Source organism: Salmo salar, chromosome ssa08, assembly GCF_905237065.1.
Source record: "Salmo salar chromosome ssa08, Ssal_v3.1, whole genome shotgun sequence".
Taxonomy (NCBI): domain Eukaryota; kingdom Metazoa; phylum Chordata; class Actinopteri; order Salmoniformes; family Salmonidae; genus Salmo; species Salmo salar.
The window spans coordinates 19,627,115-19,651,529 of record NC_059449.1 but is presented as its reverse complement, the minus strand read 5'-3'; the positions used below and the strand labels follow the sequence as shown (position 1 = coordinate 19,651,529).

The window sequence follows — 24,415 nt, the reverse complement described above, 5'->3', positions numbered from 1 at the left end:
GATCTTTCTCCCCAAACTGTAGTCTGGCTTTTTTATGGCGGTTTTGGAGCAGTAGCTTCTTCCTTGCTGAGCGCCCTTTCAGGTTATGTCGATATAGGACTGGTTTACTGTGGATAGAGATACTTTTGTACCTGTTTCCTCCAGCATCTTCACAAGGTCCTTTGCTGTTGTTCTGGGATTGATTTGCACTTGGCTGATTTCTTTTGATTTTCCCATGATGTCAAGCAGTTTACAGACAGAAATAATCTGTCTGTAAACAATTGTTGGAAAAATGACTTGTGTCATGCACAAAGTAGAAGTCCTAACCGACTTGCAAGCTTCCCCCTATTTCCTCCAAACATAACAATGGTCATTATGGCCAAACAGTTGTATTTTTGTTTCATCAGACCAGAGGACATTTCTCCAAAAACTACGATCTTTCTCCCCAAACTGTAGTCTGGCTTTTTTATGGCGGTTTTGGAGCAGTAGCTTCTTCCTTGCTGAGCGCCCTTTCAGGTTATGTCGATATAGGACTGGTTTACTGTGGATAGAGATACTTTTGTACCTGTTTCCTCCAGCATCTTCACAAGGTCCTTTGCTGTTGTTCTGGGATTGATTTGCACTTGGCTGATTTCTTTTGATTTTCCCATGATGTCAAGCAGTTTACAGACAGAAATAATCTGTCTGTAAACAATTGTTGGAAAAATGACTTGTGTCATGCACAAAGTAGAAGTCCTAACCGACTTGCAAGCTTCCCCCTATTTCCTCCAAACATAACAATGGTCATTATGGCCAAACAGTTCTATTTTTGTTTCATCAGACCAGAGGACATTTCTCCAAAAACTACGATCTTTCTCCCCAAACTGTAGTCTGGCTTTTTTATGGCGGTTTTGGAGCAGTAGCTTCTTCCTTGCTGAGCGCCCTTTCAGGTTATGTCGATATAGGACTGGTTTACTGTGGATAGAGATACTTTTGTACCTGTTTCCTCCAGCATCTTCACAAGGTCCTTTGCTGTTGTTCTGGGATTGATTTGCACTTGGCTGATTTCTTTTGATTTTCCCATGATGTCAAGCGCAGTTTGCAGACAGAAATAATCTGTCTGTAAACAATTGTTGGAAAAATTACTTGTGTCATGCACACAGTAGAAGTCCTAAACGACTTGCCAAAACTATACTTTGTTAACAAGACATGTGTGGAGTGGTTGACAAACGAGTCTTAATGACTCCAACCTAAGTGTTTGTAAACTTCTGACTTCAACTGTCTGTACCATTTCAAATTGTGAACCGATTTGCACTGCAGTATCCTTCCCTGGTGGTCTAGTGGTTAGGATTCGGCGCTCTCACCGCCGCGGCCCGGGTTCGATTCCCGGTCAGGGAACTAGTCTTTTGCGACTTGTTTACTCGTGCAACCTGTCACAATGAATTTTGTCAGTTATCGCACATATGTACCATTTCAAATTGTGAAACGATTTGCCCTGCAGTATCCTTTCCTGGTGGTCTAGTGGTTAGGTTTGGGCGCTCTCGCAGCCGGGGTTCTATTCCCGGTCAGGGAACTAGTCTTTTGCGACTTGTTTACTTGTGCAACCTGTCACAATGATTTTTTATGTTATCGCACATATGTACCATTTCAAATTGTGAACCGATTTGCGCTGCAGTATCCTTCCCTGGTGGTCTAGTGGTTAGGATTCGGGCGCTCTCACCGCCGCGGCCCGGGTTCGATTCCCGGTCAGGGAACTAGTATTTGCTCTTTGTTTACTTGTGCAACCTGTCATAATGAATTTAGTAGGTTATCGCACATCTGTACCACTTCAAATTGCGAACGAATTTGCCCTGCAATGTCCTTCCCTGGTGTGGTCGAGTGGTGCACCAGTCCCTCCTGCAGCAAAGCACCCCCACAACATCATGTTTTCTGATTCCACGGCTTTTCCCTGCGTTTACGCAGTTGGTGTATTCTACGGCATGCAAGCTTCCCCCTATTTCCTCCAAACATAACAATGGTCATTATGGCCAAACAGTTGTATTTTTGTTTCATCAGACCAGAGGACATTTCTCCAAAAACTACGATCTTTCTCCCCAAACTGTAGTCTGGCTTTTTTATGGCGGTTTTGGAGCAGTAGCTTCTTCCTTGCTGAGCGCCCTTTCAGGTTATGTCGATATAGGACTGGTTTACTGTGGATAGAGATACTTTTGTACCTGTTTCCTCCAGCATCTTCACAAGGTCCTTTGCTGTTGTTCTGGGATTGATTTGCACTTGGCTGATTTCTTTTGATTTTCCCATGATGTCAAGCAGTTTACAGACAGAAATAATCTGTCTGTAAACAATTGTTGGAAAAATGACTTGTGTCATGCACAAAGTAGAAGTCCTAACCGACTTGCAAGCTTCCCCCTATTTCCTCCAAACATAACAATGGTCATTATGGCCAAACAGTTGTATTTTTGTTTCATCAGACCAGAGGACATTTCTCCAAAAACTACGATCTTTCTCCCCAAACTGTAGTCTGGCTTTTTTATGGCGGTTTTGGAGCAGTAGCTTCTTCCTTGCTGAGCGCCCTTTCAGGTTATGTCGATATAGGACTGGTTTACTGTGGATAGAGATACTTTTGTACCTGTTTCCTCCAGCATCTTCACAAGGTCCTTTGCTGTTGTTCTGGGATTGATTTGCACTTGGCTGATTTCTTTTGATTTTCCCATGATGTCAAGCAGTTTACAGACAGAAATAATCTGTCTGTAAACAATTGTTGGAAAAATGACTTGTGTCATGCACAAAGTAGAAGTCCTAACCGACTTGCAAGCTTCCCCCTATTTCCTCCAAACATAACAATGGTCATTATGGCCAAACAGTTGTATTTTTGTTTCATCAGACCAGAGGACATTTCTCCAAAAACTACGATCTTTCTCCCCAAACTGTAGTCTGGCTTTTTTATGGCGGTTTTGGAGCAGTAGCTTCTTCCTTGCTGAGCGCCCTTTCAGGTTATGTCGATATAGGACTGGTTTACTGTGGATAGAGATACTTTTGTACCTGTTTCCTCCAGCATCTTCACAAGGTCCTTTGCTGTTGTTCTGGGATTGATTTGCACTTGGCTGATTTCTTTTGATTTTCCCATGATGTCAAGCAGTTTACAGACAGAAATAATCTGTCTGTAAACAATTGTTGGAAAAATGACTTGTGTCATGCACAAAGTAGAAGTCCTAACCGACTTGCAAGCTTCCCCCTATTTCCTCCAAACATAACAATGGTCATTATGGCCAAACAGTTGTATTTTTGTTTCATCAGACCAGAGGACATTTCTCCAAAAACTACGATCTTTCTCCCCAAACTGTAGTCTGGCTTTTTTATGGCGGTTTTGGAGCAGTAGCTTCTTCCTTGCTGAGCGCCCTTTCAGGTTATGTCGATATAGGACTGGTTTACTGTGGATAGAGATACTTTTGTACCTGTTTCCTCCAGCATCTTCACAAGGTCCTTTGCTGTTGTTCTGGGATTGATTTGCACTTGGCTGATTTCTTTTGATTTTCCCATGATGTCAAGCAGTTTACAGACAGAAATAATCTGTCTGTAAACAATTGTTGGAAAAATTACTTGTGTCATGCACACAGTAGAAGTCCTAAACGACTTGCCAAAACTATACTTTGTTAACAAGACATGTGTGGAGTGGTTGACAAACGAGTCTTAATGACTCCAACCTAAGTGTTTGTAAACTTCTGACTTCAACTGTCTGTACCATTTCAAATTGTGAACCGATTTGCACTGCAGTATCCTTCCCTGGTGGTCTAGTGGTTAGGATTCGGGCGCTCTCACCGCCGCGGCCCGGGTTCGATTCCCGGTCAGGGAACTAGTCTTTTGCGACTTGTTTACTCGTGCAACCTGTCACAATGAATTTTGTCAGTTATCGCACATATGTACCATTTCAAATTGTGAAACGATTTGCCCTGCAGTATCCTTTCCTGGTGGTCTAGTGGTTAGGTTTGGGCGCTCTCGCAGCCGGGGTTCTATTCCCGGTCAGGGAACTAGTCTTTTGCGACTTGTTTACTTGTGCAACCTGTCACAATGATTTTTTTATGTTATCGCACATATGTACCATTTCAAATTGTGAACCGATTTGCACTGCAGTATCCTTCCCTGGTGGTCTAGTGGTTAGGATTCGGCGCTCTCACCGCCGCGGCCCGGGTTCGATTCCCGGTCAGGGAACTAGTATTTGCTCTTTGTTTACTTGTGCAACCTGTCATAATGAATTTAGTAGGTTATCGCACATCTGTACCACTTCAAATTGCGAACGAATTTGCCCTGCGATGTCCTTCCCTGGTGTGGTCGAGTGGTGCACCAGTCCCTCCTGCAGCAAAGAACCCCCACAACATCATGCTGCCACCCCCGTGCTTCACGGTTGGTATGGTGTTCTTCGGCATGCAAGCTTCCCCCTATTTCCTCCAAACATAACAATGGTCATTATGGCCAAACAGTTGTATTTTTGTTTCATCAGACCAGAGGACATTTCTCCAAAAACTACGATCTTTCTCCCCAAACTGTAGTCTGGCTTTTTTATGGCGGTTTTGGAGCAGTAGCTTCTTCCTTGCTGAGCGCCCTTTCAGGTTATGTCGATATAGGACTGGTTTACTGTGGATAGAGATACTTTTGTACCTGTTTCCTCCAGCATCTTCACAAGGTCCTTTGCTGTTGTTCTGGGATTGATTTGCACTTGGCTGATTTCTTTTGATTTTCCCATGATGTCAAGCAGTTTACAGACAGAAATAATCTGTCTGTAAACAATTGTTGGAAAAATGACTTGTGTCATGCACAAAGTAGAAGTCCTAACCGACTTGCAAGCTTCCCCCTATTTCCTCCAAACATAACAATGGTCATTATGGCCAAACAGTTGTATTTTTGTTTCATCAGACCAGAGGACATTTCTCCAAAAACTACGATCTTTCTCCCCAAACTGTAGTCTGGCTTTTTTATGGCGGTTTTGGAGCAGTAGCTTCTTCCTTGCTGAGCGCCCTTTCAGGTTATGTCGATATAGGACTGGTTTACTGTGGATAGAGATACTTTTGTACCTGTTTCCTCCAGCATCTTCACAAGGTCCTTTGCTGTTGTTCTGGGATTGATTTGCACTTGGCTGATTTCTTTTGATTTTCCCATGATGTCAAGCAGTTTACAGACAGAAATAATCTGTCTGTAAACAATTGTTGGAAAAATGACTTGTGTCATGCACAAAGTAGAAGTCCTAACCGACTTGCAAGCTTCCCCCTATTTCCTCCAAACATAACAATGGTCATTATGGCCAAACAGTTCTATTTTTGTTTCATCAGACCAGAGGACATTTCTCCAAAAACTACGATCTTTCTCCCCAAACTGTAGTCTGGCTTTTTTATGGCGGTTTTGGAGCAGTAGCTTCTTCCTTGCTGAGCGCCCTTTCAGGTTATGTCGATATAGGACTGGTTTACTGTGGATAGAGATACTTTTGTACCTGTTTCCTCCAGCATCTTCACAAGGTCCTTTGCTGTTGTTCTGGGATTGATTTGCACTTGGCTGATTTCTTTTGATTTTCCCATGATGTCAAGCAGTTTACAGACAGAAATAATCTGTCTGTAAACAATTGTTGGAAAAATGACTTGTGTCATGCACAAAGTAGAAGTCCTAACCGACTTGCAAGCTTCCCCCTATTTCCTCCAAACATAACAATGGTCATTATGGCCAAACAGTTGTATTTTTGTTTCATCAGACCAGAGGACATTTCTCCAAAAACTACGATCTTTCTCCCCAAACTGTAGTCTGGCTTTTTTATGGCGGTTTTGGAGCAGTAGCTTCTTCCTTGCTGAGCGCCCTTTCAGGTTATGTCGATATAGGACTGGTTTACTGTGGATAGAGATACTTTTGTACCTGTTTCCTCCAGCATCTTCACAAGGTCCTTTGCTGTTGTTCTGGGATTGATTTGCACTTGGCTGATTTCTTTTGATTTTCCCATGATGTCAAGCAGTTTACAGACAGAAATAATCTGTCTGTAAACAATTGTTGGAAAAATGACTTGTGTCATGCACAAAGTAGAAGTCCTAACCGACTTGCAAGCTTCCCCCTATTTCCTCCAAACATAACAATGGTCATTATGGCCAAACAGTTGTATTTTTGTTTCATCAGACCAGAGGACATTTCTCCAAAAACTACGATCTTTCTCCCCAAACTGTAGTCTGGCTTTTTTATGGCGGTTTTGGAGCAGTAGCTTCTTCCTTGCTGAGCGCCCTTTCAGGTTATGTCGATATAGGACTGGTTTACTGTGGATAGAGATACTTTTGTACCTGTTTCCTCCAGCATCTTCACAAGGTCCTTTGCTGTTGTTCTGGGATCGATTTGCACTTGGCTGATTTCTTTTGATTTTCCCATGATGTCAAGCAGTTTACAAACAGAAATAATCTGTCTGTAAACAATTGTTGGAAAAATTACTTGTGTCATGCACACAGTAGAAGTCCTAAACGACTTGCCAAAACTATACTTTGTTAACAAGACATGTGTGGAGTGGTTGACAAACGAGTCTTAATGACTCCAACCTAAGTGTTTGTAAACTTCTGACTTCAACTGTCTGTACCATTTCAAATTGTGAACCGATTTGCACTGCAGTATCCTTCCCTGGTGGTCTAGTGGTTAGGATTCGGCGCTCTCACCGCCGCGGCCCGGGTTCGATTCCCGGTCAGGGAACTAGTCTTTTGCGACTTGTTTACTCGTGCAACCTGTCACAATGAATTTTGTCAGTTATCGCACATATGTACCATTTCAAATTGTGAAACGATTTGCCCTGCAGTATCCTTTCCTGGTGGTCTAGTGGTTAGGTTTGGGCGCTCTCGCAGCCGGGGTTCTATTCCCGGTCAGGGAACTAGTCTTTTGCGACTTGTTTACTTGTGCAACCTGTCACAATGATTTTTTATGTTATCGCACATATGTACCATTTCAAATTGTGAACCGATTTGCGCTGCAGTATCCTTCCCTGGTGGTCTAGTGGTTAGGATTCGGCGCTCTCACCGCCGCGGCCCGGGTTCGATTCCCGGTCAGGGAACTAGTCTTTGCTCTTTGTTTACTTGTGCAACCTGTCATAATGAATTTAGTAGGTTATCGCACATCTGTACCACTTCAAATTGCGAACCAATTTGCCCTGCAGTGTCCTTCCCTGGTGTGGTCGAGTGGTGCACCAGTCCCTCCTGCAGCAAAGCACCCCCACAACATCATGCTGCCACCCCCGTGCTTCACGGTTGGTATGGTGTTCTTCGGCATGCAAGCTTCCCCCTATTTCCTCCAAACATAACAATGGTCATTATGGCCAAACAGTTGTATTTTTGTTTCATCAGACCAGAGGACATTTCTCCAAAAACTACGATCTTTCTCCCCAAACTGTAGTCTGGCTTTTTTATGGCGGTTTTGGAGCAGTAGCTTCTTCCTTGCTGAGCGCCCTTTCAGGTTATGTCGATATAGGACTGGTTTACTGTGGATAGAGATACTTTTGTACCTGTTTCCTCCAGCATCTTCACAAGGTCCTTTGCTGTTGTTCTGGGATTGATTTGCACTTGGCTGATTTCTTTTGATTTTCCCATGATGTCAAGCAGTTTACAGACAGAAATAATCTGTCTGTAAACAATTGTTGGAAAAATGACTTGTGTCATGCACAAAGTAGAAGTCCTAACCGACTTGCAAGCTTCCCCCTATTTCCTCCAAACATAACAATGGTCATTATGGCCAAACAGTTGTATTTTTGTTTCATCAGACCAGAGGACATTTCTCCAAAAACTACGATCTTTCTCCCCAAACTGTAGTCTGGCTTTTTTATGGCGGTTTTGGAGCAGTAGCTTCTTCCTTGCTGAGCGCCCTTTCAGGTTATGTCGATATAGGACTGGTTTACTGTGGATAGAGATACTTTTGTACCTGTTTCCTCCAGCATCTTCACAAGGTCCTTTGCTGTTGTTCTGGGATTGATTTGCACTTGGCTGATTTCTTTTGATTTTCCCATGATGTCAAGCAGTTTACAGACAGAAATAATCTGTCTGTAAACAATTGTTGGAAAAATGACTTGTGTCATGCACAAAGTAGAAGTCCTAACCGACTTGCAAGCTTCCCCCTATTTCCTCCAAACATAACAATGGTCATTATGGCCAAACAGTTCTATTTTTGTTTCATCAGACCAGAGGACATTTCTCCAAAAACTACGATCTTTCTCCCCAAACTGTAGTCTGGCTTTTTTATGGCGGTTTTGGAGCAGTAGCTTCTTCCTTGCTGAGCGCCCTTTCAGGTTATGTCGATATAGGACTGGTTTACTGTGGATAGAGATACTTTTGTACCTGTTTCCTCCAGCATCTTCACAAGGTCCTTTGCTGTTGTTCTGGGATTGATTTGCACTTGGCTGATTTCTTTTGATTTTCCCATGATGTCAAGCAGTTTACAGACAGAAATAATCTGTCTGTAAACAATTGTTGGAAAAATGACTTGTGTCATGCACAAAGTAGAAGTCCTAACCGACTTGCAAGCTTCCCCCTATTTCCTCCAAACATAACAATGGTCATTATGGCCAAACAGTTCTATTTTTGTTTCATCAGACCAGAGGACATTTCTCCAAAAACTACGATCTTTCTCCCCAAACTGTAGTCTGGCTTTTTTGTGGCGGTTTTGGAGCAGTAGCTTCTTCCTTGCTGAGCGCCCTTTCAGGTTATGTCGATATAGGACTGGTTTACTGTGGATAGAGATACTTTTGTACCTGTTTCCTCCAGCATCTTCACAAGGTCCTTTGCTGTTGTTCTGGGATTGATTTGCACTTGGCTGATTTCTTTTGATTTTCCCATGATGTCAAGCAGTTTACAGACAGAAATAATCTGTCTGTAAACAATTGTTGGAAAAATGACTTGTGTCATGCACAAAGTAGAAGTCCTAACCGACTTGCAAGCTTCCCCCTATTTCCTCCAAACATAACAATGGTCATTATGGCCAAACAGTTGTATTTTTGTTTCATCAGACCAGAGGACATTTCTCCAAAAACTACGATCTTTCTCCCCAAACTGTAGTCTGGCTTTTTTATGGCGGTTTTGGAGCAGTAGCTTCTTCCTTGCTGAGCGCCCTTTCAGGTTATGTCGATATAGGACTGGTTTACTGTGGATAGAGATACTTTTGTACCTGTTTCCTCCAGCATCTTCACAAGGTCCTTTGCTGTTGTTCTGGGATCGATTTGCACTTGGCTGATTTCTTTTGATTTTCCCATGATGTCAAGCAGTTTACAGACAGAAATAATCTGTCTGTAAACAATTGTTGGAAAAATTACTTGTGTCATGCACACAGTAGAAGTCCTAAACGACTTGCCAAAACTATACTTTGTTAACAAGACATGTGTGGAGTGGTTGACAAACGAGTCTTAATGACTCCAACCTAAGTGTTTGTAAACTTCTGACTTCAACTGTCTGTACCATTTCAAATTGTGAACCGATTTGCACTGCAGTATCCTTCCCTGGTGGTCTAGTGGTTAGGATTCGGGCGCTCTCACCGCCCGCGGCCCGGGTTCGATTCCCGGTCAGGGAACTAGTCTTTTGCGACTTGTTTACTCGTGCAACCTGTCACAATGAATTTTGTCAGTTATCGCACATATGTACCATTTCAAATTGTGAAACGATTTGCCCTGCAGTATCCTTTCCTGGTGGTCTAGTGGTTAGGTTTGGGCGCTCTCGCAGCCGGGGTTCTATTCCCGGTCAGGGAACTAGTCTTTTGCGACTTGTTTACTTGTGCAACCTGTCACAATGATTTTTTTATGTTATCGCACATATGTACCATTTCAAATTGTGAACCGATTTGCGCTGCAGTATCCTTCCCTGGTGGTCTAGTGGTTAGGATTCGGCGCTCTCACCGCCCGCGGCCCGGGTTCGATTCCCGGTCAGGGAACTAGTCTTTGCTCTTTGTTTACTTGTGCAACCTGTCATAATGAATTTAGTAGGTTATCGCACATCTGTACCACTTCAAATTGCGAACCAATTTGCCCTGCAGTGTCCTTCCCTGGTGTGGTCGAGTGGTGCACCAGTCCCTCCTGCAGCAAAGCACCCCCACAACATCATGCTGCCACCCCCGTGCTTCACGGTTGGTATGGTGTTCTTCGGCATGCAAGCTTCCCCCTATTTCCTCCAAACATAACAATGGTCATTATGGCCAAACAGTTGTATTTTTGTTTCATCAGACCAGAGGACATTTCTCCAAAAACTACGATCTTTCTCCCCAAACTGTAGTCTGGCTTTTTTATGGCGGTTTTGGAGCAGTAGCTTCTTCCTTGCTGAGCGCCCTTTCAGGTTATGTCGATATAGGACTGGTTTACTGTGGATAGAGATACTTTTGTACCTGTTTCCTCCAGCATCTTCACAAGGTCCTTTGCTGTTGTTCTGGGATTGATTTGCACTTGGCTGATTTCTTTTGATTTTCCCATGATGTCAAGCAGTTTACAGACAGAAATAATCTGTCTGTAAACAATTGTTGGAAAAATGACTTGTGTCATGCACAAAGTAGAAGTCCTAACCGACTTGCAAGCTTCCCCCTATTTCCTCCAAACATAACAATGGTCATTATGGCCAAACAGTTGTATTTTTGTTTCATCAGACCAGAGGACATTTCTCCAAAAACTACGATCTTTCTCCCCAAACTGTAGTCTGGCTTTTTTATGGCGGTTTTGGAGCAGTAGCTTCTTCCTTGCTGAGCGCCCTTTCAGGTTATGTCGATATAGGACTGGTTTACTGTGGATAGAGATACTTTTGTACCTGTTTCCTCCAGCATCTTCACAAGGTCCTTTGCTGTTGTTCTGGGATTGATTTGCACTTGGCTGATTTCTTTTGATTTTCCCATGATGTCAAGCAGTTTACAGACAGAAATAATCTGTCTGTAAACAATTGTTGGAAAAATGACTTGTGTCATGCACAAAGTAGAAGTCCTAACCGACTTGCAAGCTTCCCCCTATTTCCTCCAAACATAACAATGGTCATTATGGCCAAACAGTTGTATTTTTGTTTCATCAGACCAGAGGACATTTCTCCAAAAACTACGATCTTTCTCCCCAAACTGTAGTCTGGCTTTTTTATGGCGGTTTTGGAGCAGTAGCTTCTTCCTTGCTGAGCGCCCTTTCAGGTTATGTCGATATAGGACTGGTTTACTGTGGATAGAGATACTTTTGTACCTGTTTCCTCCAGCATCTTCACAAGGTCCTTTGCTGTTGTTCTGGGATTGATTTGCACTTGGCTGATTTCTTTTGATTTTCCCATGATGTCAAGCAGTTTACAGACAGAAATAATCTGTCTGTAAACAATTGTTGGAAAAATGACTTGTGTCATGCACAAAGTAGAAGTCCTAACCGACTTGCAAGCTTCCCCCTATTTCCTCCAAACATAACAATGGTCATTATGGCCAAACAGTTCTATTTTTGTTTCATCAGACCAGAGGACATTTCTCCAAAAACTACGATCTTTCTCCCCAAACTGTAGTCTGGCTTTTTTATGGCGGTTTTGGAGCAGTAGCTTCTTCCTTGCTGAGCGCCCTTTCAGGTTATGTCGATATAGGACTGGTTTACTGTGGATAGAGATACTTTTGTACCTGTTTCCTCCAGCATCTTCACAAGGTCCTTTGCTGTTGTTCTGGGATTGATTTGCACTTGGCTGATTTCTTTTGATTTTCCCATGATGTCAAGCAGTTTAGAGACAGAAATAATCTGTCTGTAAACAATTGTTGGAAAAATTACTCGTGTCATGCACACAGTAGAAGTCCTAAACGACTTGCCAAAACTATACTTTGTTAACAAGACATGTGTGGAGTGGTTGACAAACGAGTCTTAATGACTCCAACCTAAGTGTTTGTAAACTTCTGACTTCAACTGTCTGTACCATTTCAAATTGTGAACCGATTTGCACTGCAGTATCCTTCCCTGGTGGTCTAGTGGTTAGGATTCGGCGCTCTCACCGCCGCGGCCCGGGTTCGATTCCCGGTCAGGGAACTAGTCTTTTGCGACTTGTTTACTTGTGCAACCTGTCACAATGATTTTTTTATGTTATCGCACATATGTACCATTTCAAATTGTGAACCGATTTGCGCTGCAGTATCCTTCCCTGGTGGTCTAGTGGTTAGGATTCGGCGCTCTCACCGCCGCGGCCCGGGTTCGATTCCCGGTCAGGGAACTAGTCTTTGCTCTTTGTTTACTTGTGCAACCTGTCATAATGAATTTAGTAGGTTATCGCACATCTGTACCACTTCAAATTGCGAACCAATTTGCCCAGCAGTGTCCTTCCCTGGTGTGGTCGAGTGGTGCACCAGTCCCTCCTGCAGCAAAGCACCCCCACAACATCATGCTGCCACCCCCGTGCTTTACGGTTGGCATGGTGTTCTTCGGCATGCAAGCTTCCCCCTATTTCCTCCAAACATAACAATGGTCATTATGGCCAAACAGTTGTATTTTTGTTTCATCAGACCAGAGGACATTTCTCCAAAAACTACGATCTTTCTCCCCAAACTGTAGTCTGGCTTTTTTATGGCGGTTTTGGAGCAGTAGCTTCTTCCTTGCTGAGCGCCCTTTCAGGTTATGTCGATATAGGACTGGTTTACTGTGGATAGAGATACTTTTGTACCTGTTTCCTCCAGCATCTTCACAAGGTCCTTTGCTGTTGTTCTGGGATTGATTTGCACTTGGCTGATTTCTTTTGATTTTCCCATGATGTCAAGCAGTTTACAGACAGAAATAATCTGTCTGTAAACAATTGTTGGAAAAATGACTTGTGTCATGCACAAAGTAGAAGTCCTAACCGACTTGCAAGCTTCCCCCTATTTCCTCCAAACATAACAATGGTCATTATGGCCAAACAGTTGTATTTTTGTTTCATCAGACCAGAGGACATTTCTCCAAAAACTACGATCTTTCTCCCCAAACTGTAGTCTGGCTTTTTTATGGCGGTTTTGGAGCAGTAGCTTCTTCCTTGCTGAGCGCCCTTTCAGGTTATGTCGATATAGGACTGGTTTACTGTGGATAGAGATACTTTTGTACCTGTTTCCTCCAGCATCTTCACAAGGTCCTTTGCTGTTGTTCTGGGATTGATTTGCACTTGGCTGATTTCTTTTGATTTTCCCATGATGTCAAGCAGTTTACAGACAGAAATAATCTGTCTGTAAACAATTGTTGGAAAAATGACTTGTGTCATGCACAAAGTAGAAGTCCTAACCGACTTGCAAGCTTCCCCCTATTTCCTCCAAACATAACAATGGTCATTATGGCCAAACAGTTGTATTTTTGTTTCATCAGACCAGAGGACATTTCTCCAAAAACTACGATCTTTCTCCCCAAACTGTAGTCTGGCTTTTTTATGGCGGTTTTGGAGCAGTAGCTTCTTCCTTGCTGAGCGCCCTTTCAGGTTATGTCGATATAGGACTGGTTTACTGTGGATAGAGATACTTTTGTACCTGTTTCCTCCAGCATCTTCACAAGGTCCTTTGCTGTTGTTCTGGGATTGATTTGCACTTGGCTGATTTCTTTTGATTTTCCCATGATGTCAAGCAGTTTACAGACAGAAATAATCTGTCTGTAAACAATTGTTGGAAAAATGACTTGTGTCATGCACAAAGTAGAAGTCCTAACCGACTTGCAAGCTTCCCCCTATTTCCTCCAAACATAACAATGGTCATTATGGCCAAACAGTTCTATTTTTGTTTCATCAGACCAGAGGACATTTCTCCAAAAACTACGATCTTTCTCCCCAAACTGTAGTCTGGCTTTTTTATGGCGGTTTTGGAGCAGTAGCTTCTTCCTTGCTGAGCGCCCTTTCAGGTTATGTCGATATAGGACTGGTTTACTGTGGATAGAGATACTTTTGTACCTGTTTCCTCCAGCATCTTCACAAGGTCCTTTGCTGTTGTTCTGGGATTGATTTGCACTTGGCTGATTTCTTTTGATTTTCCCATGATGTCAAGCAGTTTTGAGACAGAAATAATCTGTCTGTAAACAATTGTTGGAAAAATTACTCGTGTCATGCACACAGTAGAAGTCCTAAACGACTTGCCAAAACTATACTTTGTTAACAAGACATGTGTGGAGTGGTTGACAAACGAGTCTTAATGACTCCAACCTAAGTGTTTGTAAACTTCTGACTTCAACTGTCTGTACCATTTCAAATTGTGAACCGATTTGCACTGCAGTATCCTTCCCTGGTGGTCTAGTGGTTAGGATTCGGGCGCTCTCACCGCCGCGGCCTGGGTTCGATTCCCGGTCAGGGAACTAGTCTTTTGCGACTTGTTTACTCGTGCAACCTGTCACAATGAATTTTGTCAGTTATCGCACATATGTACCATTTCAAATTGTGAAACGATTTGCCCTGCAGTATCCTTTCCTGGTGGTCTAGTGGTTAGGTTTGGGCGCTCTCGCAGCCGGGGTTCTATTCCCGGTCAGGGAACTAGTCTTTTGCGACTTGTTTACTTGTGCAACCTGTCATAATGAATTTAGTAGGTTATCGCACATCTGTACCACTTCAAATTGCGAACCAATTTGCCCAGCAGTGTCCTTCCCTGGTGTGGTCGAGTGGTGCACCAGTCCCTAGAGCAGCAAAGCACCCCCACAACATCATGCTGCCACCCCCGTGCTTTACGGTTGGCATGGTGTTCTTCGGCATGCAAGCTTCCCCCTATTTCCTCCAAACATAACAATGGTCATTATGGCCAAACAGTTGTATTTTTGTTTCATCAGACCAGAGGGCATTTCTCCAAAAACTACGATCTTTCTCCCCAAACTGTAGTCTGGCTTTTTTATGGCGGTTTTGGAGCAGTAGCTTCTTCCTTGCTGAGCGCCCTTTCAGGTTATGTCGATATAGGACTGGTTTACTGTGGATAGAGATACTTTTGTACCTGTTTCCTCCAGCATCTTCACAAGGTCCTTTGCTGTTGTTCTGGGATTGATTTGCACTTGGCTGATTTCTTTTGATTTTCCCATGATGTCAAGCAGTTTACAGACAGAAATAATCTGTCTGTAAACAATTGTTGGAAAAATGACTTGTGTCATGCACAAAGTAGAAGTCCTAACCGACTTGCAAGCTTCCCCCTATTTCCTCCAAACATAACAATGGTCATTATGGCCAAACAGTTGTATTTTTGTTTCATCAGACCAGAGGACATTTCTCCAAAAACTACGATCTTTCTCCCCAAACTGTAGTCTGGCTTTTTTATGGCGGTTTTGGAGCAGTAGCTTCTTCCTTGCTGAGCGCCCTTTCAGGTTATGTCGATATAGGACTGGTTTACTGTGGATAGAGATACTTTTGTACCTGTTTCCTCCAGCATCTTCACAAGGTCCTTTGCTGTTGTTCTGGGATTGATTTGCACTTGGCTGATTTCTTTTGATTTTCCCATGATGTCAAGCAGTTTACAGACAGAAATAATCTGTCTGTAAACAATTGTTGGAAAAATGACTTGTGTCATGCACAAAGTAGAAGTCCTAACCGACTTGCAAGCTTCCCCCTATTTCCTCCAAACATAACAATGGTCATTATGGCCAAACAGTTCTATTTTTGTTTCATCAGACCAGAGGACATTTCTCCAAAAACTACGATCTTTCTCCCCAAACTGTAGTCTGGCTTTTTTATGGCGGTTTTGGAGCAGTAGCTTCTTCCTTGCTGAGCGCCCTTTCAGGTTATGTCGATATAGGACTGGTTTACTGTGGATAGAGATACTTTTGTACCTGTTTCCTCCAGCATCTTCACAAGGTCCTTTGCTGTTGTTCTGGGATTGATTTGCACTTGGCTGATTTCTTTTGATTTTCCCATGATGTCAAGCAGTTTACAGACAGAAATAATCTGTCTGTAAACAATTGTTGGAAAAATGACTTGTGTCATGCACAAAGTAGAAGTCCTAACCGACTTGCAAGCTTCCCCCTATTTCCTCCAAACATAACAATGGTCATTATGGCCAAACAGTTGTATTTTTGTTTCATCAGACCAGAGGACATTTCTCCAAAAACTACGATCTTTCTCCCCAAACTGTAGTCTGGCTTTTTTATGGCGGTTTTGGAGCAGTAGCTTCTTCCTTGCTGAGCGCCCTTTCAGGTTATGTCGATATAGGACTGGTTTACTGTGGATAGAGATACTTTTGTACCTGTTTCCTCCAGCATCTTCACAAGGTCCTTTGCTGTTGTTCTGGGATTGATTTGCACTTGGCTGATTTCTTTTGATTTTCCCATGATGTCAAGCAGTTTACAGACAGAAATAATCTGTCTGTAAACAATTGTTGGAAAAATTACTCGTGTCATGCACACAGTAGAAGTCCTAAACGACTTGCCAAAACTATACTTTGTTAACAAGACATGTGTGGAGTGGTTGACAAACGAGTCTTAATGACTCCAACCTAAGTGTTTGTAAACTTCTGACTTCAACTGTCTGTACCATTTCAAATTGTGCACCGATTTGCACTGCAGTATCCTTCCCTGGTGGTCTAGTGGTTAGGATTCGGCGCTCTCACCGCCGCGGCCCGGGTTCGATTCCCGGTCAGGGAACTAGTCTTTGCTCTTTGTTTACTTGTGCAACCTGTCATAATGAATTTAGTAGGTTATCGCACATCTGTACCACTTCAAATTGCGAACCAATATGCCCTGCAGTGTCCTTCCCTGGTGTGGTCGAGTGGTGCACCAGTCCCTCCTGCAGCAAAGCACCCCCACAACATCATGCTGCCACCCCCGTGCTTCACGGTTGGTATGGTGTTCTTCGGCATGCAAGCTTCCCCCTATTTCCTCCAAACATAACAATGGTCATTATGGCCAAACAGTTGTATTTTTGTTTCATCAGACCAGAGGACATTTCTCCAAAAACTACGATCTTTCTCTCCAAACTGTAGTCTGGCTTTTTTATGGCGGTTTTGGAGCAGTAGCTTCTTCCTTGCTGAGCGCCCTTTCAGGTTATGTCGATATAGGACTGGTTTACTGTGGATAGAGATACTTTTGTACCTGTTTCCTCCAGCATCTTCACAAGGTCCTTTGCTGTTGTTCTGGGATTGATTTGCACTTGGCTGATTTCTTTTGATTTTCCCATGATGTCAAGCAGTTTACAGACAGAAATAATCTGTCTGTAAACAATTGTTGGAAAAATGACTTGTGTCATGCACAAAGTAGAAGTCCTAACCGACTTGCAAGCTTCCCCCTATTTCCTCCAAACATAACAATGGTCATTATGGCCAAACAGTTGTATTTTTGTTTCATCAGACCAGAGGACATTTCTCCAAAAACTACGATCTTTCTCCCCAAACTGTAGTCTGGCTTTTTATGGCGGTTTTGGAGCAGTAGCTTCTTCCTTGCTGAGCGCCCTTTCAGGTTATGTCGATATAGGACTGGTTTACTGTGGATAGAGATACTTTTGTACCTGTTTCCTCCAGCATCTTCACAAGGTCCTTTGCTGTTGTTCTGGGATTGATTTGCACTTGGCTGATTTCTTTTGATTTTCCCATGATGTCAAGCAGTTTACAGACAGAAATAATCTGTCTGTAAACAATTGTTGGAAAAATGACTTGTGTCATGCACAAAGTAGAAGTCCTAACCGACTTGCAAGCTTCCCCCTATTTCCTCCAAACATAACAATGGTCATTATGGCCAAACAGTTCTATTTTTGTTTCATCAGACCAGAGGACATTTCTCCAAAAACTACGATCTTTCTCCCCAAACTGTAGTCTGGCTTTTTTATGGCGGTTTTGGAGCAGTAGCTTCTTCCTTGCTGAGCGCCCTTTCAGGTTATGTCGATATAGGACTGGTTTACTGTGGATAGAGATACTTTTGTACCTGTTTCCTCCAGCATCTTCACAAGGTCCTTTGCTGTTGTTCTGGGATTGATTTGCACTTGGCTGATTTCTTTTGATTTTCCCATGATGTCAAGCAGTTTACAGACAGAAATAATCTGTCTGTAAACAATTGTTGGAAAAATTACTTGTGTCATGCACACAGTAGAAGTCCTAAACGACTTGCCAAAACTATACTTTGTTAACAAGACATGTGTGGAGTGGTTGACAAACGAGTCTTAATGACTCCAACCTAAGTGTTTGTAAACTTCTGACTTCAACTGTCTGTACCATTTCAAATTGTGAACCGATTTGCACTGCAGTATCCTTCCCTGGTGGTCTAGTGGTTAGGATTCGGCGCTCTCACCGCCGCGGCCCGGGTTCGATTCCCGGTCAGGGAACTAGTCTTTTGCGACTTGTTTACTTGTGCAACCTGTCACAATGAATTTTGTCAGTTATCGCACATATGTACCACTTCAAATTGTGAAACGATTTGCCCTGCAGTGTCCTTCCCTGGTGTGGTCGAGTGGTGCACCACTCCCTCCTGCAGCAAAGCACCCCCACAACATCATGCTGCCACCCCCGTGCTTCACGGTTGGTATGGTGTTCTTCGGCATGCAAGCTTCCCCCTATTTCCTCCAAACATAACAATGGTCATTATGGCCAAACAGTTGTATTTTTGTTTCATCAGACCAGAGGACATTTCTCCAAAAACTACGATCTTTCTCCCCAAACTGTAGTCTGGCTTTTTTATGGCGGTTTTGGAGCAGTAGCTTCTTCCTTGCTGAGCGCCCTTTCAGGTTATGTCGATATAGGACTGGTTTACTGTGGATAGAGATACTTTTGTACCTGTTTCCTCCAGCATCTTCACAAGGTCCTTTGCTGTTGTTCTGGGATTGATTTGCACTTGGCTGATTTCTTTTGATTTTCCCATGATGTCAAGCAGTTTACAGACAGAAATAATCTGTCTGTAAACAATTGTTGGAAAAATTACTTGTGTCATGCACACAGTAGAAGTCCTAAACGACTTGCCAAAACTATACTTTGTTAACAAGACATGTGTGGAGTGGTTGACAAACGAGTCTTAATGACTCCAACCTAAGTGTTTGTAAACTTCTGACTTCAACTGTCTGTACCATTTCAAATTGTGAACCGATTTGCACTGCAGTATCCTTCCCTGGTGGTCTAGTGGTTAGGATTCGGCGCTCTCACCGCCGCGGCCCGGGTTCGATTCCCGGTCAGGGAACTAGTCTTTTGCGACTTGTTTACTCGTGCAACCTGTCACAATGAATTTTGTCAGTTATCGCACATATGTACCATTTCAAATTGTGAAACGATTTGCCCTGCAGTATCCTTTCCTGGTGGTCTAGTGGTTAGGTTTGGGCGCTCTCGCAGCCGGGGTTCTATTCCCGGTCAGGGAACTAGTCTTTTGCGACTTGTTTACTTGTGCAACCTGTCACAATGATTTTTTATGTTATCGCACATATGTACCATTTCAAATTGTGAACCGATTTGCGCTGCAGTATCCTTCCCTGGTGGTCTAGTGGTTAGGATTCGGCGCTCTCACCGCCGTGCCCGGGTTCGATTCCCGGTCAGGGAACTAGTCTTCGCTCTTTGTTTACTTGTGCAACCTGTCATAATGAATTTAGTAGGTTATCGCACATCTGTACCACTTCAAATTGCGAACCAATTTGCCCTGCAGTGTCCTTCCCTGGTGTGGTCGAGTGGTGCACCAGTCCCTCCTGCAGCAAAGCACCCCCACAACATCATGCTGCCACCCCCGTGCTTTACGGTTGGCATGGTGTTCTTCGGCATGCAAGCTTCCCCCTATTTCCTCCAAACATAACAATGGTCATTATGGCCAAACAGTTGTATTTTTGTTTCATCAGACCAGAGGACATTTCTCCAAAAACTACGATCTTTCTCCCCAAACTGTAGTCTGGCTTTTTTATGGCGGTTTTGGAGCAGTAGCTTCTTCCTTGCTGAGCGCCCTTTCAGGTTATGTCGATATAGGACTGGTTTACTGTGGATAGAGATACTTTTGTACCTGTTTCCTCCAGCATCTTCACAAGGTCCTTTGCTGTTGTTCTGGGATTGATTTGCACTTGGCTGATTTCTTTTGATTTTCCCATGATGTCAAGCAGTTTACAGACAGAAATAATCTGTCTGTAAACAATTGTTGGAAAAATGACTTGTGTCATGCACAAAGTAGAAGTCCTAACCGACTTGCAAGCTTCCCCCTATTTCCTCCAAACATAACAATGGTCATTATGGCCAAACAGTTCTATTTTTGTTTCATCAGACCAGAGGACATTTCTCCAAAAACTACGATCTTTCTCCCCAAACTGTAGTCTGGCTTTTTTATGGCGGTTTTGGAGCAGTAGCTTCTTCCTTGCTGAGCGCCCTTTCAGGTTATGTCGATATAGGACTGGTTTACTGTGGATAGAGATACTTTTGTACCTGTTTCCTCCAGCATCTTCACAAGGTCCTTTGCTGTTGTTCTGGGATTGATTTGCACTTGGCTGATTTCTTTTGATTTTCCCATGATGTCAAGCAGTTTACAGACAGAAATAATCTGTCTGTAAACAATTGTTGGAAAAATGACTTGTGTCATGCACAAAGTAGAAGTCCTAAACGACTTGCCAAAACCATACTTTGTTAACAAGACATGTGTGGAGTGGTTGACAAACGAGTCTTAATGACTCCAACCTAAGTGTTTGTAAACTTCTGACTTCAACTGTCTGTACCATTTCAAATTGTGAACCGATTTGGACTGCAGTATCCTTCCCTGGTGGTCTAGTGGTTAGGATTCGGCGCTCTCACCGCCGCGGCCCGGGTTCGATTCCCGGTCAGGGAACTAGTCTTTGCGACTTGTTTACTCGTGCAACCTGTCACAATGATTTTTTTATGTTATCGCACATATGTACCACTTCAAATTGTGAAACGATTTGCCCTGCAGTGTCCTTCCCTGGTGTGGTCGAGTGGTGCACCAGTCCCTCCTGCAGCAAAGCACCCCCACAACATCATGCTGCCACCCCCGTGCTTCACGGTTGGTATGGTGTTCTTCGGCATGCAAGCTTCCCCCTATTTCCTCCAAACATAACAATGGTCATTATGGCCAAACAGTTGTATTTTTGTTTCATCAGACCAGAGGACATTTCTCCAAAAACTACGATCTTTCTCCCCAAACTGTAGTCTGGCTTTTTTATGGCGGTTTTGGAGCAGTAGCTTCTTCCTTGCTGAGCGCCCTTTCAGGTTATGTCGATATAGGACTGGTTTACTGTGGATAGAGATACTTTTGTACCTGTTTCCTCCAGCATCTTCACAAGGTCCTTTGCTGTTGTTCTGGGATTGATTTGCACTTGGCTGATTTCTTTTGATTTTCCCATGATGTCAAGCAGTTTACAGACAGAAATAATCTGTCTGTAAACAATTGTTGGAAAAATGACTTGTGTCATGCACAAAGTAGAAGTCCTAACCGACTTGCAAGCTTCCCCCTATTTCCTCCAAACATAACAATGGTCATTATGGCCAAACAGTTGTATTTTTGTTTCATCAGACCAGAGGACATTTCTCCAAAAACTACGATCTTTCTCCCCAAACTGTAGTCTGGCTTTTTTATGGCGGTTTTGGAGCAGTAGCTTCTTCCTTGCTGAGCGCCCTTTCAGGTTATGTCGATATAGGACTGGTTTACTGTGGATAGAGATACTTTTGTACCTGTTTCCTCCAGCATCTTCACAAGGTCCTTTGCTGTTGTTCTGGGATTGATTTGCACTTGGCTGATTTCTTTTGATTTTCCCATGATGTCAAGCAGTTTACAGACAGAAATAATCTGTCTGTAAACAATTGTTGGAAAAATTACTTGTGTCATGCACACAGTAGAAGTCCTAAACGACTTGCCAAAACTATACTTTGTTAACAAGACATGTGTGGAGTGGTTGACAAACGAGTCTTAATGACTCCAACCTAAGTGTTTGTAAACTTCTGACTTCAACTGTCTGTACCATTTCAAATTGTGAACCGATTTGCACTGCAGTATCCTTCCCTGGTGGTCTAGTGGTTAGGATTCGGCGCTCTCACCGCCGCGGCCCGTGTTCGATTCCCGGTCAGGGAACTAGTCTTTTGCGACTTGTTTACTCGTGCAACCTGTCACAATGAATTTTGTCAGTTATCGCACATATGTACCACTTCAAATTGTGAAACGATTTGCCCTGCAGTGTCCTTCCCTGGTGTGGTCGAGTGCTGTACCACTCCCTCCTGCAGCAAAGCACCCCCACAACATCATGCTGCCACCCCCGTGCTTCACGGTTTGTATGGTGTTCTTCGGCATGCAAGCTTCCCCCTATTTCCTCCAAACATAACAATGGTCATTATGGCCAAACAGTTGTATTTTTGTTTCATCAGACCAGAGGACATTTCTCCAAAAACTGGTGGTCTAGTGGTTAGGATTCGGCGCTCTCAAATTGTTGGAAAAATTACTTGTGTCATGCACACAGTAGAAGTCCTAAACGACTTGCCAAAACTATACTTTGTTAACCTCTATGGGCTACCCGTGGTGCACTCCATCAACAGCAGGTGCATTTCAAGAGCGGCAAATTTGAATCCAAATAAATGTCAAAATTCAAATTTTTCAAACATACAACTATTTTACACCCTTTGAAAGATAAACATCTCCTTAATCTAACCACGTTTTACGATTTCAAAAAGGTTTTACGGCGAAAGCATAAATTTAGAGTATGTTAGGACAGTACATTTACAAGAGTTGTGTGTAATGTTTTGTCAATTCAAAGACAGGGTCACCAAAACCATAAAACCAGCTAAAATGATGCACTAACCTTTTACAATCTCCATCAGATGACACTCCTAGGACATTATGTTAGACAATGCATGCATTTTTAGTTCTATCAAGTTCATATTTATATCCAAAAACAGCGTTTTACTATGGCATTGATGTTGAGGAAATCGTTTCCCTCCAATAACCGGCAGTCAAGTCAACACCACAAATTAAATAATTCAAATTAGAAAACATTGGTAAAATATTATATTGTCATTTAAAGAATTATAGATTTACATCTCTTGAACGCAATCAACTTGCCAGATTTAAAAATAACCTTACTGGGAAATCACACTTTGCAATAATCTGAGCACTGCGCCCAGAAAAATACGCGTTGAGATACAGACTAGACGTCATGTTGGGGAGATCTAAAATCGAAAATACTATGTAAATAATCCATTACCTTTGATTCTCTTCATCAGATGTCACTTCCATGTATCACAGGTCCATAACGAATGTAGTTTTGTTCAAAAAAGCTCATCATTTATGTCCAAAAATCTCCGTCTTGTTAGCACATGATCTAAGCCAGCCGGACTTCGTCATGAACGAGGGGAAAAAATATATTTACGTTCGTTCAAACATGTCAAACGTTGTATAGCATAAATCATTAGGGCCTTTTTTTAACCAGAACATGAATAATATTCAAGGTGGACGAATGCATACTCTTTTATAATGTATTGGAACGAGGGTACCCAACATGAACTCGCGCGCCAGGTGTCTAATGGGCCATCATCGTTCCATGGCTCTTGTTCGGGCAGATCTCCCTCCAGAAGACTCAAAACACTTTGTAAAGGCTGGTGACATCTAGTGGAAGCAATAGGAAGTGCCAAAATATTCCTCAGCCCCTGTGTTTTTCAATGGGATAGGTTTAAAGGTAATACAACACATCAGGTATCCACTTCCTGTCAGAAAATGTCTCAGGGTTTTGCCTGCCAAATGAGTTCTGTTATTACTCACAGACACCATTCAAACAGTTTTAGAAACTTTAGAGTGTTTTCTATCCATATATAATAAGTATATGCATATTCTAGTTACTGGGTAGGATTAGTAACCAGATTAAATCGGGTACATTTTTTTTATCCAGCCGTGCAAATACTGCCCCCTAGCCCTAACAGGTTAATGACTCCAACCTAAGTGTTTGTAAACTTCTGACTTCAACTGTCTGTACCATTTCAAATTGTGAACCGATTTGCACTGCAGTATCCTTCCCTGGTGGTCTAGTGGTTAGGATTCGGCGCTCTCACCGCCGCGGCCCGGGTTCGATTCCCGGTCAGGGAACTAGTCTTTTGCGACTTGTTTACTTGTGCAACCTGTCACAATGAATTTTGTCAGTTATCGCACTTATGTACCATTTCAAATTGTGAAACGAGTTGCGTCTTCGTATCCTTCCCTGGTGGTCTAGTGGTTAGGATTCGGCGCTCTCACCGCCGCGGCCCGGGTTCGATTCCCGGTCAGGGAACTAGTCTTTTGGGAGCTGTTACAATTAATTTAGTAGGATATTACACATACGTACCATTTTACATTGCAATTCTATCCATACAACTATGACAATATTTTATAAGTCATTGTGTACTTTTGAATAACTTGAAGGCTAACGCAAAATTTATGACATGAATACAAAAATATCCTCCTTCGAGCCGGATTTGAACCAGCGACCTAAGGATTTCAGCGTATACCGTTCTACAGTCCTCCGCTCTACCAACTGAGCTATCGAAGGACAATGAAAATTACTTAATTGTGGATTATCTATGTGTTCTGAATTCGTCTTTACTATTTTGTGAGTTAATTTGGATTCTTTCTTAATTAGGAAACTAGAAATGCACGTTTTATTGTCTA

At 42.8% G+C, this 24,415-nt stretch overlaps 20 non-coding genes across 20 annotated transcripts; 19 read left to right on the top strand and 1 right to left on the bottom strand.

Moving 5' to 3' along the window:
• The first annotated feature begins 1,284 nt into the window (after nt 1-1,284).
• trnae-cuc (transfer RNA glutamic acid (anticodon CUC)) lies at nt 1,285-1,356 on the top strand. Its single transcript has one exon. It is a non-coding gene; the product is annotated as a tRNA-Glu (tRNA).
• Nucleotides 1,357-1,639: 283 nt separating this feature from the next.
• Nucleotides 1,640-1,712, top strand: trnae-cuc (transfer RNA glutamic acid (anticodon CUC)). The gene has a single exon. It is a non-coding gene; the product is annotated as a tRNA-Glu (tRNA).
• Nucleotides 1,713-3,735: 2,023 nt separating this feature from the next.
• On the top strand, nt 3,736-3,808 carry trnae-cuc (transfer RNA glutamic acid (anticodon CUC)). Its single transcript has one exon. It is a non-coding gene; the product is annotated as a tRNA-Glu (tRNA).
• Nucleotides 3,809-4,092: 284 nt separating this feature from the next.
• Nucleotides 4,093-4,164, top strand: trnae-cuc (transfer RNA glutamic acid (anticodon CUC)). The gene has a single exon. It is a non-coding gene; the product is annotated as a tRNA-Glu (tRNA).
• Nucleotides 4,165-6,588: 2,424 nt separating this feature from the next.
• trnae-cuc (transfer RNA glutamic acid (anticodon CUC)) lies at nt 6,589-6,660 on the top strand. Its single transcript has one exon. It is a non-coding gene; the product is annotated as a tRNA-Glu (tRNA).
• Nucleotides 6,661-6,943: 283 nt separating this feature from the next.
• On the top strand, nt 6,944-7,015 carry trnae-cuc (transfer RNA glutamic acid (anticodon CUC)). The gene has a single exon. It is a non-coding gene; the product is annotated as a tRNA-Glu (tRNA).
• A 2,424-nt stretch (nt 7,016-9,439) lies between these two features.
• On the top strand, nt 9,440-9,513 carry trnae-cuc (transfer RNA glutamic acid (anticodon CUC)). Its single transcript has one exon. It is a non-coding gene; the product is annotated as a tRNA-Glu (tRNA).
• A 284-nt stretch (nt 9,514-9,797) lies between these two features.
• On the top strand, nt 9,798-9,870 carry trnae-cuc (transfer RNA glutamic acid (anticodon CUC)). Its single transcript has one exon. It is a non-coding gene; the product is annotated as a tRNA-Glu (tRNA).
• Nucleotides 9,871-11,881: 2,011 nt separating this feature from the next.
• On the top strand, nt 11,882-11,953 carry trnae-cuc (transfer RNA glutamic acid (anticodon CUC)). Its single transcript has one exon. It is a non-coding gene; the product is annotated as a tRNA-Glu (tRNA).
• A 109-nt stretch (nt 11,954-12,062) lies between these two features.
• Nucleotides 12,063-12,134, top strand: trnae-cuc (transfer RNA glutamic acid (anticodon CUC)). The gene has a single exon. It is a non-coding gene; the product is annotated as a tRNA-Glu (tRNA).
• Nucleotides 12,135-14,145: 2,011 nt separating this feature from the next.
• trnae-cuc (transfer RNA glutamic acid (anticodon CUC)) lies at nt 14,146-14,218 on the top strand. The gene has a single exon. It is a non-coding gene; the product is annotated as a tRNA-Glu (tRNA).
• Nucleotides 14,219-16,405: 2,187 nt separating this feature from the next.
• Nucleotides 16,406-16,477, top strand: trnae-cuc (transfer RNA glutamic acid (anticodon CUC)). Its single transcript has one exon. It is a non-coding gene; the product is annotated as a tRNA-Glu (tRNA).
• A 1,597-nt stretch (nt 16,478-18,074) lies between these two features.
• trnae-cuc (transfer RNA glutamic acid (anticodon CUC)) lies at nt 18,075-18,146 on the top strand. Its single transcript has one exon. It is a non-coding gene; the product is annotated as a tRNA-Glu (tRNA).
• A 773-nt stretch (nt 18,147-18,919) lies between these two features.
• trnae-cuc (transfer RNA glutamic acid (anticodon CUC)) lies at nt 18,920-18,991 on the top strand. Its single transcript has one exon. It is a non-coding gene; the product is annotated as a tRNA-Glu (tRNA).
• Nucleotides 18,992-19,274: 283 nt separating this feature from the next.
• Nucleotides 19,275-19,345, top strand: trnae-cuc (transfer RNA glutamic acid (anticodon CUC)). Its single transcript has one exon. It is a non-coding gene; the product is annotated as a tRNA-Glu (tRNA).
• A 1,185-nt stretch (nt 19,346-20,530) lies between these two features.
• Nucleotides 20,531-20,602, top strand: trnae-cuc (transfer RNA glutamic acid (anticodon CUC)). Its single transcript has one exon. It is a non-coding gene; the product is annotated as a tRNA-Glu (tRNA).
• A 1,185-nt stretch (nt 20,603-21,787) lies between these two features.
• trnae-cuc (transfer RNA glutamic acid (anticodon CUC)) lies at nt 21,788-21,859 on the top strand. The gene has a single exon. It is a non-coding gene; the product is annotated as a tRNA-Glu (tRNA).
• Nucleotides 21,860-23,785: 1,926 nt separating this feature from the next.
• On the top strand, nt 23,786-23,857 carry trnae-cuc (transfer RNA glutamic acid (anticodon CUC)). The gene has a single exon. It is a non-coding gene; the product is annotated as a tRNA-Glu (tRNA).
• A 109-nt stretch (nt 23,858-23,966) lies between these two features.
• Nucleotides 23,967-24,038, top strand: trnae-cuc (transfer RNA glutamic acid (anticodon CUC)). Its single transcript has one exon. It is a non-coding gene; the product is annotated as a tRNA-Glu (tRNA).
• A 169-nt stretch (nt 24,039-24,207) lies between these two features.
• Nucleotides 24,208-24,296, bottom strand: trnay-gua (transfer RNA tyrosine (anticodon GUA)). The gene is given in 2 exon segments: nt 24,208-24,243; nt 24,260-24,296. It is a non-coding gene; the product is annotated as a tRNA-Tyr (tRNA).
• Between the last annotated feature and the right edge of the window lie 119 nt (nt 24,297-24,415).